Here is a 14,903-nt window from a genome sequence, read left to right as displayed (position 1 = left end):
TTTGTGCAATATGTAGCAAAAATATAACAACATTCATAGGAATGATAAACACCAAGTTAGAATAAAAGTGACTTCTGGAGAACTTGAGAAGGATGAAGGATCTAGGAGGTTTACAAACATATCTTTACATCCTTAAAAACACCTGAAGCTGACTTGGTAAGAGATTAAGGTTTAACATACCTGAGTGATGATTACTTTATCATTCCTTATGGCTTTTTTCCCCCTAAAGTTTGTATATGCATGAAATTCTTCACAATGAAACTAAGTTTAGATATTTAACTTTAAAATATATATAAAGTATCACTCTTCTTTCAGTATTGTATATTTAAAAAGAGGACAGGGAAGGAGTTAGTATTATTTTGTATTGACTTTTAAAATACAAGGAGCTTCTAAGTTAAAAAAAAAAAATTTAAATTGAGAATTGTTTATGATGTTCATTGTGGGCTAAAAGAAAAACAAAAACAAAAAAGGAAAAGAACATTGATGGCCTCTCCGGAGTCCTCTGCATGAACTTCCCTTGCCTGGGCTCTTCTCTATTGCTGGTAACCATTTAACAGTCCTTTATCACACTCCTAGTTTCTATTCCTGGTCTTACCCTCAGAGAATAGGGGCTCATAGGTCTGTGGATTAGACCTATTCCCAAGAAAAGAGAAAAGGTCAGAACTAAGTGGGGAGGAAGAAAGGAGCTGGGGAATTACTGCTTATTGATTTGGGAGAGGTGAAAAGAGGAGGGAAATAATAAAGACTCCATCCTATGGTTGTCAGTCACTGCCACCCTTGTTCCAAATAGCTAACTTGAAGATAAGCCTTGCAAAGATAGATTTCTAATTAATTAAAGGTTAATTTACAAGCACTGTATTACTGAATAATTCCCATAGGAAAATTACACAGTAAATGGGAATTAATTTACTGTAGGTTCTATTTATGTAAATATTTACAGTATGCCATAAACCATTTCAATTAAATATCTACTGACACCATGTTATCTTCTTCCTTTCATTCATAAAACAAATATCTATTGAGCACCTGCTATTTGTCAGGCCCTGTTCTAGGTGCTGGGGATACTGAAATGTACAAGGAAAAAAACTTCCCTCCTACAGCTTCAGTTTATTTGTGTATATATGTATGTACTCACACATTTGTGTATATATTTGGGACAGATACACAAATAGCAATAAAATAACAGATAATGTAAAGTATCATCAGAAAAAATGAAGTCAGTTTTGGGGGATAGGGGAGTGCTGAATCTTTTGCTTTGAGCCAGTAGTCAGGGAGGTTGGTGGGGCTTGCTGTTTTGTATACAGTGGAGTCAGAGAAGGCTTAAACCTGAAGAAGGGAAGGCAAACAAGAAGAGTGGTAGAGACAGAAGTATGCCTGGAATAGTTAAGGAATTGTGGCAGAGAAATCCAGTGTGGATAGAATAGAGTGAACAAGTAGATGAGTAGTATGAATTGTGATCAGAGCTAGAGGGTGAGAGGGCAGTGTTTTAGGGTCCTTAGGGAAATTCTGATGACTTAGGCTTTTTACTGTGTGAGATGGGAAGTCGTTGCAAGATTTTTGAGTAAAGGTATAAGATAATTTATGTTGTAAAAAGATCTGTCTGGCTGCTATATAGAAAATGGACTACAGGGCCAGGCGCAGTGGCTCATGCCTGTAATCCCAGCATTTTGGGAGGCTGAGGCGGGTGGATCGCCCGAGGTCAGGAGTTTGAGAGGTCACCACGCCCAGCCTGGCCAACATAGTGAAACCCCATCTCTCCTAAAACTATGAAAAATTAGCTGGGCGTGGTGGCACGTGTCTGTAATCCCAGCTACTCAGGAGGCTAAGGCAGGAGAATCACTTGAACTCAGGAGGCAGAGGTTGCAGTGAGCCGAGATCTCACCACTGCATTCCAGCCTGGGCAACAAGAGCGAGACTCCGTCTCAAAAAAAGAAAATAGACTATAGGAGTGGAGTTTAAGAATAGAGTCAGAGTCAGGAGTTGATTGTGCTGATAGAGTTCAGAAGAGATGGTAGTGGCATGAACCAAGGTGGTAGCAGTAGAGACGAGAAGTGGTAGAACAGTTTCTTGAATTGGAATCTGCAATAATTCCCTCATTTTTAAACTCAGAAAGTTTACAGAGGCAGTCCCTTCTGAAAATTCAAGACCCTTGCAACCTGTGTTTCCAGCTTACTGCCTGTGCCCTTCGTATATCCTGTGTTCTAACCATATTCTGTTATGTGTTTTAACTGTTCTTTGACAGGGAACCCATGCTTTATCTTTAGTGACCATGATTTCCTCCGTCAATTAAATCCTTCCCATTTCAAATTTTCTCCGTTATGAAGTTTTTTTTTTTTTTTCACCATTCCTTCTCTTCCCAATCAAGTGTGATATTTTTCTTGGTAACCACATTTTACTTCAGTGATGTTTATATTCTATGTCGCATCACTTTTGCTGTTCTCTTGTATTACTCTCCTTAATTAGTTGTAAGTTTCTTTAAGGCTGTGACTCCTCTTACTCAGTTCTACCACAGTTTTGTATGTAATTGATGCCCAGTAAGTAGTGGGTATATACATGTTTAAAAATTTTTAGGCCGGGCGCGGTGGCTCACGCCTATAATCCCAGCACTTTGGGAGGCCAAGGCAGGTGGATCACGAGGTCAAGAGATCGAGACCATCCTGGTCAAAACGGTGAAACCCTGTCTCAACTAAAAATACAAAAAAAATTAGCTGGGCATGGTGGTGCATGCCTGTAGTCCCAGCTACTCGGGAGGCTGAGGCAGGAGAATTGCTTGAACCCAGGAGGCGGAGGTTGCGGTCAGCCGAGATTGTGCCATTGCACTCCAGCCTGGGTAATAAGAGTTAAACTCTGTCTCAAAAAAAAAAAAATTTTTTTTTTTAAATAGTCTTCTATTGTAGAAGCATACAGGAAGATCATAGAAAATAGACAAGCAAAAAAACAAATCTCTGTTGGTTTTTTTTTTCTTTTTGAGACAGAGCCTCACTGTGTTACCCAGGCTGCAGTATAATGGAGTGATCGTGGCTCACTGCAGCCCAGACCTCCTGGGCCCAGGCAGTCCTCCTGCTGCAGCCTCCTAAGTAGCTGGGACCACACATCACCACACCTGGCTAATTGTTTTTATTATTTGTAGAGATAGGGCCTTGCTATGTTGCCCCAGCTGGAAAAATTACTTTTTAAAAAAAATCTCCCAGCCAGACACTGTGGCTCACACCTGTAATCCAAGCACCTTGGGAGGCCAAGGCAGGTGGATCACTTGAGGTCAGGAGTTCAAGATCAGCCTGGCCAGCGCAGTGAAATCCTGTCTCTACTAAAAATACAAAAAAAAAAAAAAAAAATTAGCTGGGCATAGTGGCAGGCATCTGTAATCCAAGCTACTCAGGAGGCTGAGATAGAGAATCGCTTGAACTTGAGAGGTGAGGGTTGCAGTGAGCCAAGATCATGCTACTGTATTCCAGCTCAGGCAACAGAGCAAGACTCCATCTAAAAAAAAAAAAAAAAAAAAAAATCCCTCACGGTTACAGTTTATATAATAATGTATATTTTCCTACACATTTTAATATATTTATATATGTGTACTTTTTACCAAAATGAAGACTTGTTGTACATAGTGTTTTGTGGATTTTTTTTTAAGTCAATTAGTTTAGTTATCTAAACTACTATTCAAGGCCATATTCAGATTCTTCCCAGTTCACCCAGAAATGTCCTCTGGCAACTGATTTACCCAAATCATCTGTTCCATATTATGTTTCTCCAGTTATTAAAATTATGAAAAAAAATAATGTGCTTATTATAGAAAATTTGGGAAAATATGGAAAAAAATAGTAGAAAGAAAACAGGTGTGCCCTGTGATGGCAGGAACCCATCTGTTTTAATGCCTGTCACAAAGTAACACTCAATAAATACATGTTGAGAGGGATAACAGAAGAAATATATCACTGGTCCTCATACTCTAAATAGAAAACTGTTAATATTTTTGTTTTCCTCCTGTTTTATTTTTACTGTGAATATGTGAGTGTGTCATACATATACATATGAATCATATTGCATTGATCTTTCTTAACTATTGAATTGTGAGCATTTCTCCATGTTACTAAATTTTCCTTAAAACATGCTCTTTCATGGCTGTTTAGAATGCCACTGAGTTTCAAGTTATCTCTGCCATTTCCCACTAATGTGATTTTTTTCAGATTTTACCATCATGGAAGAGCATCTTAGTGAAAAAGTTTGTACATAAATCTTGGACTTTATCATTGATTATTTCCATAGGATCAAGTCTTAGAAGTAGAGTTATTAAGTCAGAGGAAAAGCCTATTGCTTTCTAAAATGTTATAATAAAATCACTCCTACCAGCAGTGGTTGAGTCCCTATCTCCCTGTCATTTCCTCAAATGATCGGTAATACGTAGTTTTTAAATTACTTGAATTTTTATTTTGAATTTAGGCTTTTCAGCAGTGTGGGATGTTTGTATAATTTAAATTTTTTGAGTAATTGAAACCTGAAATATGCTGTTATTTGCTATAAGGTTAAACTTGTTTAATGCCATGCTCTTTTTAAGGTAATCAATTCTGTTAGCAAGCTATTTAAGTACAAAAAAATACAGTACTATCTTCTAGAACTGTCTTGTCTAATACAGTAGCCACTAGCCAAATGTGTCACCTGAAATGAAACTGGTCCAAATTAAGATGTGATTTCAGTGTAAAATACACAGCAGATTTTAAAAATGAATCTGAAATATATCAGTAATATTTTACATTGGTCACACGTTAAAATAATATTGTAGATTATTTTGGTTAAATAAAATTTCATCTGTTTCTTTTTAAATGTGGCTACTAGTAGATTTTAAATTGCGTATATGGCTTTACTGTATTTTGGACAGTGCTGCTCTAGAAATGACACTTTTTATTTAGAGAAGAAATATTAACTTGTCTGTTATAGAAAGGAGTACATAGATTTTTTTCAAATTACATTTAAACCTCTCAATGTATTTTTCATAGTATACATGGTTTGCATGGTAATTTTTCAAGTTACAAATGTTTGATCACAAACTATAACTTATTATAGTTCTTATGATCTAAAAGAAATATGTGTAGGAGGACTTGAGGGAGAATGTTAGGAAACTTACCTGAGGGATTGATCTGTCACTTAAAAATTGAAGGATGTGTGGGAATGTCTTAGGCACTGGGACTGTGTAAGTGCAAAGACCCTATGGCACAAGGGAATGTTAATTATCTATCTTTCAGAAACTGAAAGAAGGCCTAGCCTAGAGCATTGAAAAGATGGGGGAATTGAGGAGTAACGCTGGAGAGATAGGAATAAAGTTTTTATTAAATATATATATTTTTTAACTCTATTACAGGAAGAGGATTGGCATGATGAGATTTGACTTTTAAAAAGATTACTTGGGTTGGGCATGATTGAATACTAGTTAGGGAGATTAGTTTAGATAATATGGCATTTTGGACCAAAGTAGAGTCAGAATAGAAAAGAGGGATTCCAGAATTGAGGGATTTGTGAGGTGAAATTATTTGTTAGAGATATTAAAGGATACAGAGCTTTGCCAAAGGTGGTCTTAAGTTTGGCATGGTAACTGGGTTAGATAGCCCTGAAAGAGAACCAGCTCTACGGAAAAAGAGCTTGAGCTCTGTTCTTAAGCTCAGTTTGAGATCTTTGTGGAATCAAGTGGAGAAGTCTAAGCAGAGTTGGCTTGGCCGGGCTGTAAACAATCTAAGAGTTCAAAAATATGGTAATTATTAATATAAGCCTTAGGTAGATGAGATTGTTTTGGGAAATTTGAGTAAGGATGAAACCTAAATAAACTTATATTGCTAACTTGAGTGTGTTTAATGCCTATGGGAAAATTTGTTTATTTTGCAGCCTATTTTGTGTAAAAATGAAAGCAAGAAGTAAGATCAAATAAGTTTAAATACATACTGTTTGACATATGTGTAATCAATTAGATAATCTCACATAATACTTACTTGATTCTTTGGAAACATTTACCTTTTTCTGCAGTAGAAAATAGGCTGGGCTTCCTAACTGTCAAACAAGCTGAAGACAATTATGAATAGGTATTGGTGTTTTTGCTGTATTAATAGATCTAGTCCAGGTGTGGTGGCTTTTGCCTGTAATCCCAGCACTTTGAGAGGCCAAGGTTGGTGGATTGCTTGAGCTCAGGAATTTGAGACCAGCCTGGGCAACATGGCGAAACCTCATCTCTACAAAAAATATAAAAAATTAGCTGGATATGGTGGCATATACCTGTAGTCCCAGCTACTTGGGAAGCTGAGACAAAAGGATCGCTTGAACTCAGGAGGTCAAGGCTACAGTCAGCTGAGATCACACCTCTATACTCCAGCCTGGACAACAGAGTGAGTGAGATCCTGTCTCAAAAAAAAAAAAAAAAAAACTAAGGTAAAATTATATAATTATCTTCATAAATATTGAAAAGGCATTTTAAAACCCATTTCTGATTTTTTTAAATGAAGCAACTTAAAATAAACATTACTTAATAATTCTGTAATACAATAAAAACATGTATATACCTCAACTCAAAAATCAGTATCTTAATGTACCTCACTGTTATGAGACTTGGGAAAAAAAAATCAGTTTACCCCAATTTGTTAGTGATGTGATATGGTATACTATATAAATACCAAGAGCTTTTGTTTATGTAAATAACACTTGCTAGTTAGGGTGGAAGTGAAGGACTACCATTTACATGAGCAGAAAAAGATAAAAGACCTAACAATAAACTTAATAAATGTAAAAATTCTGTATTGCTACCAGATTGTTTTTATGTTAAAGTTAAGAATTCTATAGGTCATAAAAGCGACCCTTCCTAAGTGATTAATGAATTATTTATCACTTGTTATTCTTTAAATCGTTTTAAGTGATATGTGATACTTTTCGAAGCAAAACTCCTAGGAGTAGGATTTTTTAATATTTGTATACATTTTAGTGAGTCTACAGTGTTTTTAAATGGATGAGATGAATAGTATTTCTGCCTCAGCCCACCCTCCCAAGTGAGTTTTTTGGTGTTTTCTTCTTGGTGATTGCTTAAGTTTTGTAGTATTTTCAGTTTTACTATACCTTATCATCTCTCAACCTGTTTATTGTGTGGATGCAAAAATGTTGACCTGGAGTATTTGTAGCTGAAATACTTCTGCTACGATGACATTCAAAACCTGAAGCATTGATTTATTTTCTTAAGGCTTTCGTTTTTAGTGGCTATTTATAAAAAGCAATGGACTTGTTAAAAGATAATTTAACTCTTTTTACACTGAGCTCTTTTTATACTTCTTATTATGTTTGATAATATCTTCATTCCTAAAAAAAAAAGAATTGCTAAGAGTTTCAGGTATCAAAAATTAGTATTTTCTCTATCCTGAAGCCCAAACAAAATATTTGAGTATTCATCACTTCTTATAGTTAAGCCACCACTTCCTCTTCTTTTCCATATTTTAGATTTATTCTGGGCCAACAGATGATAGCTTTCTGTCTCATTAAGTTTCATAAGTTTACACAAAGCACAGGGCAAGTGTTACACGTAAATAAAAAGTTAAGATTTCAATCAGATTAGCAGTGACCCTGGTTTCTGGAAGTAGGAAAGTTTTTTGATGTTGGTGCTGCTGCTCACATATGCATTTCTTTATGTTCATCTGCAAGTGAAACGGTGATTATTTGTTTAAGCTTGGTGTTTTTTTTTTCCTGAGAATTCCATAACATTTAAATTATATAGTAATTACAAGTGAAGCTTCAAAACGGAATAAACACATTATTTCATAAACTTTCTGGTTAAGTAGAAAGTAGTAATTAAATACTTCTGAAATGGAATTACCCAAATCTATAGCTGTCTCAAATACTTATTTAATATTTCAAAGATTGTCACAGTACTTAAAGTTTTGTTCCTTTTAGGTAAATTTTTCAAGTTTCATTTTTAAGGAAAGTATTGAAGATTTAATGTTGTGAACCCCTTGTTTTTGAAATCTTAAGAATGTTAAGTTTCTTAGTGCTAGTCTCAGATAAATGTGTACAACACAACTTAAAAATATTTATACAATCAAATCATAAGATAAAACATTTTTGTAGGAAAAAGTACTATTGCAATGATTTACCAATATCAGTGAGTTTAGCAGTTCAGTTTAGAAACATTTAGGTCATCCCTGGAGTTGTAAAGGCCAGCGACATTCTTATACTCTGGGAAGTTAACGCAAAGGTTCTCAACCTTAGCTAACCCATTTAGTATCATCTTTGGAACTTTTAAAAATATGTAGATGTTTGGGTCTACCCATTCTATCAGAGAAAAAAAGCTGATACAAAGCTAAGGTTGAGAACCTATTGGGAGAAAAACATGGAAACAAATAGATTTGCTTTGTTAAATGTAACAGGAAATAGATATAAAGAAGTTGAATTCAAACAGGAAACCTGAATCTCTAACACTGGCTTGATGTTAGAGTCCCACTTTCCTTACTTATTCTTTGTGGGATGGTGAACAGATTGTTTAACTTGTTTCTTCCTCTGTAAAATGGATTTTTGTGATTAAACTAAATATATGAATAAATTGGTGTATGAATAAGTGCCTTGCACAGTACCTATCACATAGTAACTCAGTAAATACAGGTGATTTTACTTCTTCAGCCTTCATATAAAACTTTATGCCTGAATAGAATTTTGAAGGCTTAGTCAGTGGGTTCTCTGGACATATAAGAACAATACATTAGAAGAAGTGACGTGTGTGACAACTTAGAGGTAACAGTACTAGTGGAGGATCCATAAGTAATTTTGTCTGGCTGGAACAAAGAGGGAGTGTCTTAGCCATGTTGGCTGAGATGAGGAGTTTTAAGTAGACCACAGTAATCCTGGACAAAAATAATGAGGCCCTGACAAGGTATGGGTTGTGGTATGTTAAATACAGTAAGAGATGTTAAGGAGGTAGAACCTTTTGATTGATATGAGGGGGAGCAGTCAGGGGCAACAGATTTCTGGACTTAGAATTTAGAATATAGTTTAGGAACAAGTGGTTTCTGTTTGCCTTTTGAGTAGAGATTGACTTCAGTCTTAGAACTGGAGAATATGAGATGTCTCTGAGCATCCAGGTAGAGATTTTAAAAAGGCATTTGGGCAGGCAGATCAGAAGATTAGGCATATAAATAAAGTTTGGGCATTATGGACAGATTAAAAACAAAAGGGGGATGAGATTTTTCAGTGATAAGAATATAAGGGAAGTGGCTGGGCATGATGGCTCACTCCTGTAATCTCAGCACTTTGGGAGGTAGAGGTGGATGGATCACCTGAGGTCAGCCTGGCCAGTGTGGTGAAACCCAATCTCTACAAAAATGTAAAAATTAGATGGGCATGGTAGCACACGCCTGTAATCCTAGTTACTGCTCAGGAGGCTGAGGTGGGAGAATCGCCTGAACAAGGGAGGTGGAAGTTGCCATGAGCCAAGATCGCACCACTGCACTCTAGCCTGGGCAACAGAGCAGAGCAAGACTGTCTTTAAAAATATATATATATATGTATATATATATATATATGGGCAAGCCAAGAAAAGCAGATCCATTGAAGGAGAAAGGATCGAATACAAGTAGGAGTATCAAAAGAGAATGCCAGCAGGGTGTGGGTGGCTCACACCTGTAATCGCAGCACTTTGGGAGGCCAAGGCAAGTGAATTGCTTGAGCTCAGGAGGTTGAGACCAGCCTAGGCAACATGGCGAAACATTGTCTCTACAAAAAATTTAAAAATTAGCTGGGCATGGTAGTGTACGTCTGTAGTCCCAACTGTTTGGGTGGTTGAAGTGGGAGGACTGCTTGAACCCAGGAGGCAGAGGCTACAGTGAGCCATGATTATAGCACTGCACTGCAGCCTGGGCAAAAGGAGGAGACTCTGTCTCAAAAAAAAAAAGAAGAATGCCTTTCAGAAATGCTTTTTCACCTAAAAATGTATTTTGGATACTTTCCCCTGTTAGTAATACAACTTTCTCTTTTTTTAGTGGCTGTACTTTTTATTTACCAACTTCCTTATTAATAATAACTTTAAGTTGTTTTCAGATGCTTTTTTAAAAATTGAACAAACAATATTGGAATTAACACTTTGGAAATATCTTGGTATATTTGCATGAATGCCTCTTTAGAATACATCCTTGCACATGAAATTGCATATTCAAAAGAATGGAAACAACAGACACCAGAGCCTACTTGTTGAAGGTGGAGGGAGGGAAGAGGTGAAGACTGAAAACTACCTGTGGGGTACTATACTTATTGCCTGGGTGATGAAATAATCTGTACACCAAACCCCTGTGACATGCTGTTTACCTACATAACAAACCTGCACATGTACCCCTGAACGTAAACATTTTAAAAATTAAAAATATTCATTAAAATGTTTGATATGCTACTACACTGCAATTGGTTGTGTGAGCCAAGATATACTCCTATCAATAGTATTTTTTTTTTTTTTTGAGACCTAATCTCACTCTGTTGCCCAGGCTGGAGTACAGTGGTGTGGTCTCGGCTCACTGCAACCTCCGCCCCCTGGGTTCAAGCGATTCTTCTGCCTCACCCTCTCGAGTAGCTGGGACTACAGGCATGCACCTGTAATTTTGTATTTTTAGTGGAGACGGGGGTCTCACCATATTGGCCAGGCTGGTCCTGAACTCCCGACCTCATTCATGATTCACCTGCATCAGCCTCCCAGAGTGCTGGGATTACAGTTGTGAGTCACCGTACCCAATGTCAGTGGTATCTTTTAGAGAACTTTTACATTGTAGATACTGCACCAAAAAAGTTAATGTTTGCAAACTTAATTGATAAATGCTTTCTGAAAGAAAATCATTAAAATTTGCCAAATGTTTAAGTTTAGATTATGTTGTTTGTATGGTTTTTAAAAAATGTCATCCTTAAAGTAGCTTGCTTCCTAGATTGAAGGTAGTATGAATTTGAAGAAAAAGAAATTGTAATTATCGTTTATTACTTTTGTGCAAAATTCTATAAAGAGAAAAAGAACACTCATTTTATCAAATACTTGGTTCATTGAAATAATGTAGTTTAAGAATACATTTTGTCTTTGTAAGCACCAGATCAGGGAGGAATTCTTTGTTTTAAAAGAAGCCCTGTTCCCTCCTCTTGTATGCTGGAAACAATAATTGGATTTAGAGGAATTGGATGAGAAGGAAAGAATACTTTTTTATACTTTGTATTAAAACCTATTTCTGGTTTGTAAAATCAATTTAGAGGGTCATGGCCAGCTTTTAAGAAAAAATGAAATAGAACTAAAAGTCAGAGTACGTAGAGAGTAAGGGTAAATACTGTTTGGTGAAACTTTTGGGTCATCTTGTAAAATGTATTTCTTCTGTGAGTCATTGGGGAAAATGTGTGAAAAATTCTACTTTATATGGCAGGCTAATTCTCAAGTTGTTTCTAACCAAATGTAATTGGTACGTTGCAAATAGTAAATGTTATTTTTTTTTCTTTTACCCTTTAGCCTTTCTACCTCTCAGGAAAAAGTAAAACTTTAAACCAAGCAAAAACACTATTAAAAAAGGTCAACCAGCTAGGAATTTGTTCGCCATGGAATTCCTTCCATAGTTTTTGTGGGGTTATCAGTATTGGTAGACCCATTTGTGGCATTACGTGTATGCACTCCACACGCATGCACTCTTGGGCAATATTTTGGAATGTGTTTATATTTGATTTTTCAGGTATATGAAGTTTGTTTTATAATAATTCCCCCAGAATATCATATGTGCTATTATATGTGGATCATTTATGACTATCTTTAAGTTTGGTTCATTGTTTTGTTTCCTTCTGTCACTTCATTGTCTCTAGGTCATCTTTTTCTCTTAATTGATGGATGGTAAGAAAACAAAGTAAAATTAATAACACCTGGCAAAGACTTAATTTGTGAGGTAAATCTGCTGTTACACAGGTTATATTTTAAGGCAATATTTGTGAATTTTAGATTATGTAGGACATTGCTGCTTACTTATTGACTTAGATAATTGAATTCTAACTATATTTGGTTGCAGTTTTATAACCTTTAGTAGATGCTTCTTTCTCTAAAAGATGAGTTGCTCTCATGGTGGGTGTTTGTGATGTAGAAAGCAGCACTGTCAAAGGAATGGTAGCTGCCACAGTGTACTTTTTTATGTTACAGACTAGAGTGGTATTTTTTCATTTTGAAAGTCCACATGGTAGTTTGTTATTTTGTTTTTCTGGGAATTTTGTTTTTTTCTCAGAATACACTAGTCACTTAACTTAGTCTTGACTAGAATGCTAATTTAAAACTTTACAGAAGAAATTTATTTTAAAGCATGTCAGCTGTTCGTGTCAGCTGACTGCAAAATCTTCTGAGGGAAAATTTTTGTGAAGTATTAAAGAAAGTCCTGGGGAGCAGAGAACAAGGAAAAGAAATTAGACTATCCAGAGTGTAGCTGGTGACACTCACTGACACCGCTGCTTATGCTGAGGAATTGTCTCAAATCAAAGCAAATATTCATGATAGCAGGTCTATTGAAAACTTACTACAAATTTTTGTCATTTAGCTAGGGTTTTTCGTACCTTTCATATAAAGTACTGCCCCTCTTAACATTTTCTCTTTAGTCATGTTGCAGCACAAATGATTGGGTTATTTTCCCATGTTCATCACATTTCAGGCCAGCCTTCTCAAATTCTACTTACTTACCTCGATTAAACTTGGATATTTCATAACTTACTTGGTGAAGCACTGAGACCAGAGTTGTGGTTATATAAATACAATTGGAGTGTGGGTGGGTTGGAGCACAATTCAAGAGTGGTTAGTGGAGTAAATATCCCAAAAAAGAATGATGATAATATATTTACTTCTTGCTGCTCTGAGGATGCAGTGGTAAACAACAAAGGTCTATGCCTACACAACATTTACAGTCGTTTGGGCTCAAATGAAGTAACTCTTGGAAGAGCAATTTCAGTAGAGTGGTAGCATAGAAGCCAGATTGTGCTGAGTTGAGGAATGAGTGTGAAGTTAGGAAGTAGAGAGAGTGAATAGGCACGTCTCTTTCAAGAAGGTGGGTGGTGAGGAGGAGGAGGAGGAGAAGAGCTAGGGCACACAGAAGAGAGGATTTTGTTTTGTTTTCTGATTTGTTTTGAGTATGGAAGAGTCTTGGACGTTTATAGGCTGAAGAGAAAGGATCAATAGTGATGGAGAAATTTTAAAAGCCCCTGAGCAAATAATTGAGAAGGAAAACAGAAGGTCCACAGATTATCTGTAGACAAGGCTGTGGATGTAAGCAGGATTTTCGTGAAGGGACATAAAATCAAGGCAGTTTCTGCCTTTCAGATTCTATTTTCATTGCAGAGTTTCAGGGATATGAGAGTAGAGAATTAGAGTGAAGAATTTATTCTGCATCTATATAATAGAAGCTGAGAGTTCTAGGGCAAAAAAATGGTTTTCCAAGGGCTAATCCATGTATCCTCATAGCTCCTTCTGTTTTGTTGCCCTTGTTGTCAGTAGTTATCCAATGCTATGTATACAATTTTATGTTTAAGTACCTTTTGGGGAAAAATAGCTAGTAAACTCTCAAATATGATCAGTTGATATGACAAGTTAAATGTACAACAATCTCTAATATTTTTATCTTGTTTAATTTTTACATGAAATTATCCAAATGCAAATAAAATGTGTTATTATGAATTTGTGTAGAATGTTAAAATGTTCAGTAGAATAAAAAATTTGTCATGGGAATTTTTGAAAACCAACTTCTCTAAAATAATTCAATGTAATTAGCACTCGAAAAGTGAAAGTGTGTTGCTGCCCTTGTAACATTATATATATGATATTTTTACTTTTATGGGTCAATTGTATTGACATCAAAAATAGAAAGACAAAATATTTTGTTGTCACTATTGACAATGTGGCTTTTTTAGGGTGATCAACTTCAATATAAAGGTATTTTGCTCTCGTTTTCATTGTTTGCTCATATTTGGTACCATGTACACTAATACTGAAACAAAAGATGTTTGCTGCCTGGCATTTTTGTTGGTTATACTGTACTTTCTCATCTTGTAAAAATCTTTCTCCTTCCAAATTACTTAGAGGTTTCAGAAACCTTTTTCTGAACCACTCAGAAACCTTTTTGCAAGAATTCTTAGAATTCTAATATTTGCTGTCAATCATGTCTAATATTTTAAGACACTTATAAAATATTTGATTAACTTGTGATTAATTCACCACTTACTAGTTATGCTACCTTGCAAGATTATATAACCTCTTTGAGCTTTTATTTCTTCATCTTTAAAATGAAGAATTTCTGGCCGGGCGCAGTGGCTCATGTCTGTAATCCCAGCATCTTGGGAGGCCGAGGTGGGCAGATCATCTGAGGTCAGGAGTTCAAGACTAGCGTGACCAGCATGATGAAACCTCGTCTCTTCCAAAAATGAAAAAATTAGCTGGCCATTGTGGCAGGCACCTGTAATCCCAGCAACCCAGGAAGCTGAGGCAGGAGAATTGCTTGAACCTGGGAGGCAGAAGTTGCAGTGAGCTGAGAACGCGCCACTGCACTCCAGCCTGGGTGATAAGAGCTAAACTCCATCTCAAGAAAAAAAAAGAAGAATTTCTACCTCATATGATAGTATGAGGAGATAATTGAGATAATTCACAAATTATCTTCACATAATATTGGCCCATAGTAAGCACTCATTAAGTATTAATGATGACATTGGTGTAAACACAATTAAAACACATGGAAGATACTATTAACAAATGTCATCTTAAATAGTGTATATATGCACTTGGTGACTAAGTGACATACAGTTGGTGTCTGATATCTTGTTTTTTGTTTTGTTTTGTTTTTAAGTTGATAAGTTTATTATCTACTTTTAGAGGCTTTCCCTATATTTGTTAGTTTCTGTTGCACTGATATGCTAAG

The 14,903-nt window shown here is 36.0% G+C and overlaps 1 protein-coding gene across 5 annotated transcripts in view; it reads left to right on the top strand.

Annotated features, from left to right (window-relative positions):
* AFTPH (aftiphilin) overlaps positions 1-14,903 on the top strand; it is a 67,327-nt gene that overhangs the window by 2,655 nt on the left and 49,769 nt on the right. The window contains exon 1 of one of the 5 annotated variants that reach the window (XM_037736176.1): positions 19-156. The exons of the other annotated variants lie outside the window; for them this stretch is intronic. The gene's annotated coding sequence lies outside the window, so the exon portion shown is untranslated. Of the gene's footprint in view, positions 1-18; positions 157-14,903 lie in introns of those variants that run through there. 5 annotated transcript variants of the gene reach the window in all.

The sequence above is a fragment of the Cebus imitator genome, unplaced genomic scaffold (assembly GCF_001604975.1).
Source record: "Cebus imitator isolate Cc_AM_T3 unplaced genomic scaffold, Cebus_imitator-1.0 Scaffold23, whole genome shotgun sequence".
NCBI lineage: Eukaryota > Metazoa > Chordata > Mammalia > Primates > Cebidae > Cebus > Cebus imitator.
This window is presented reverse-complemented; position numbering and strand designations above follow the sequence as displayed.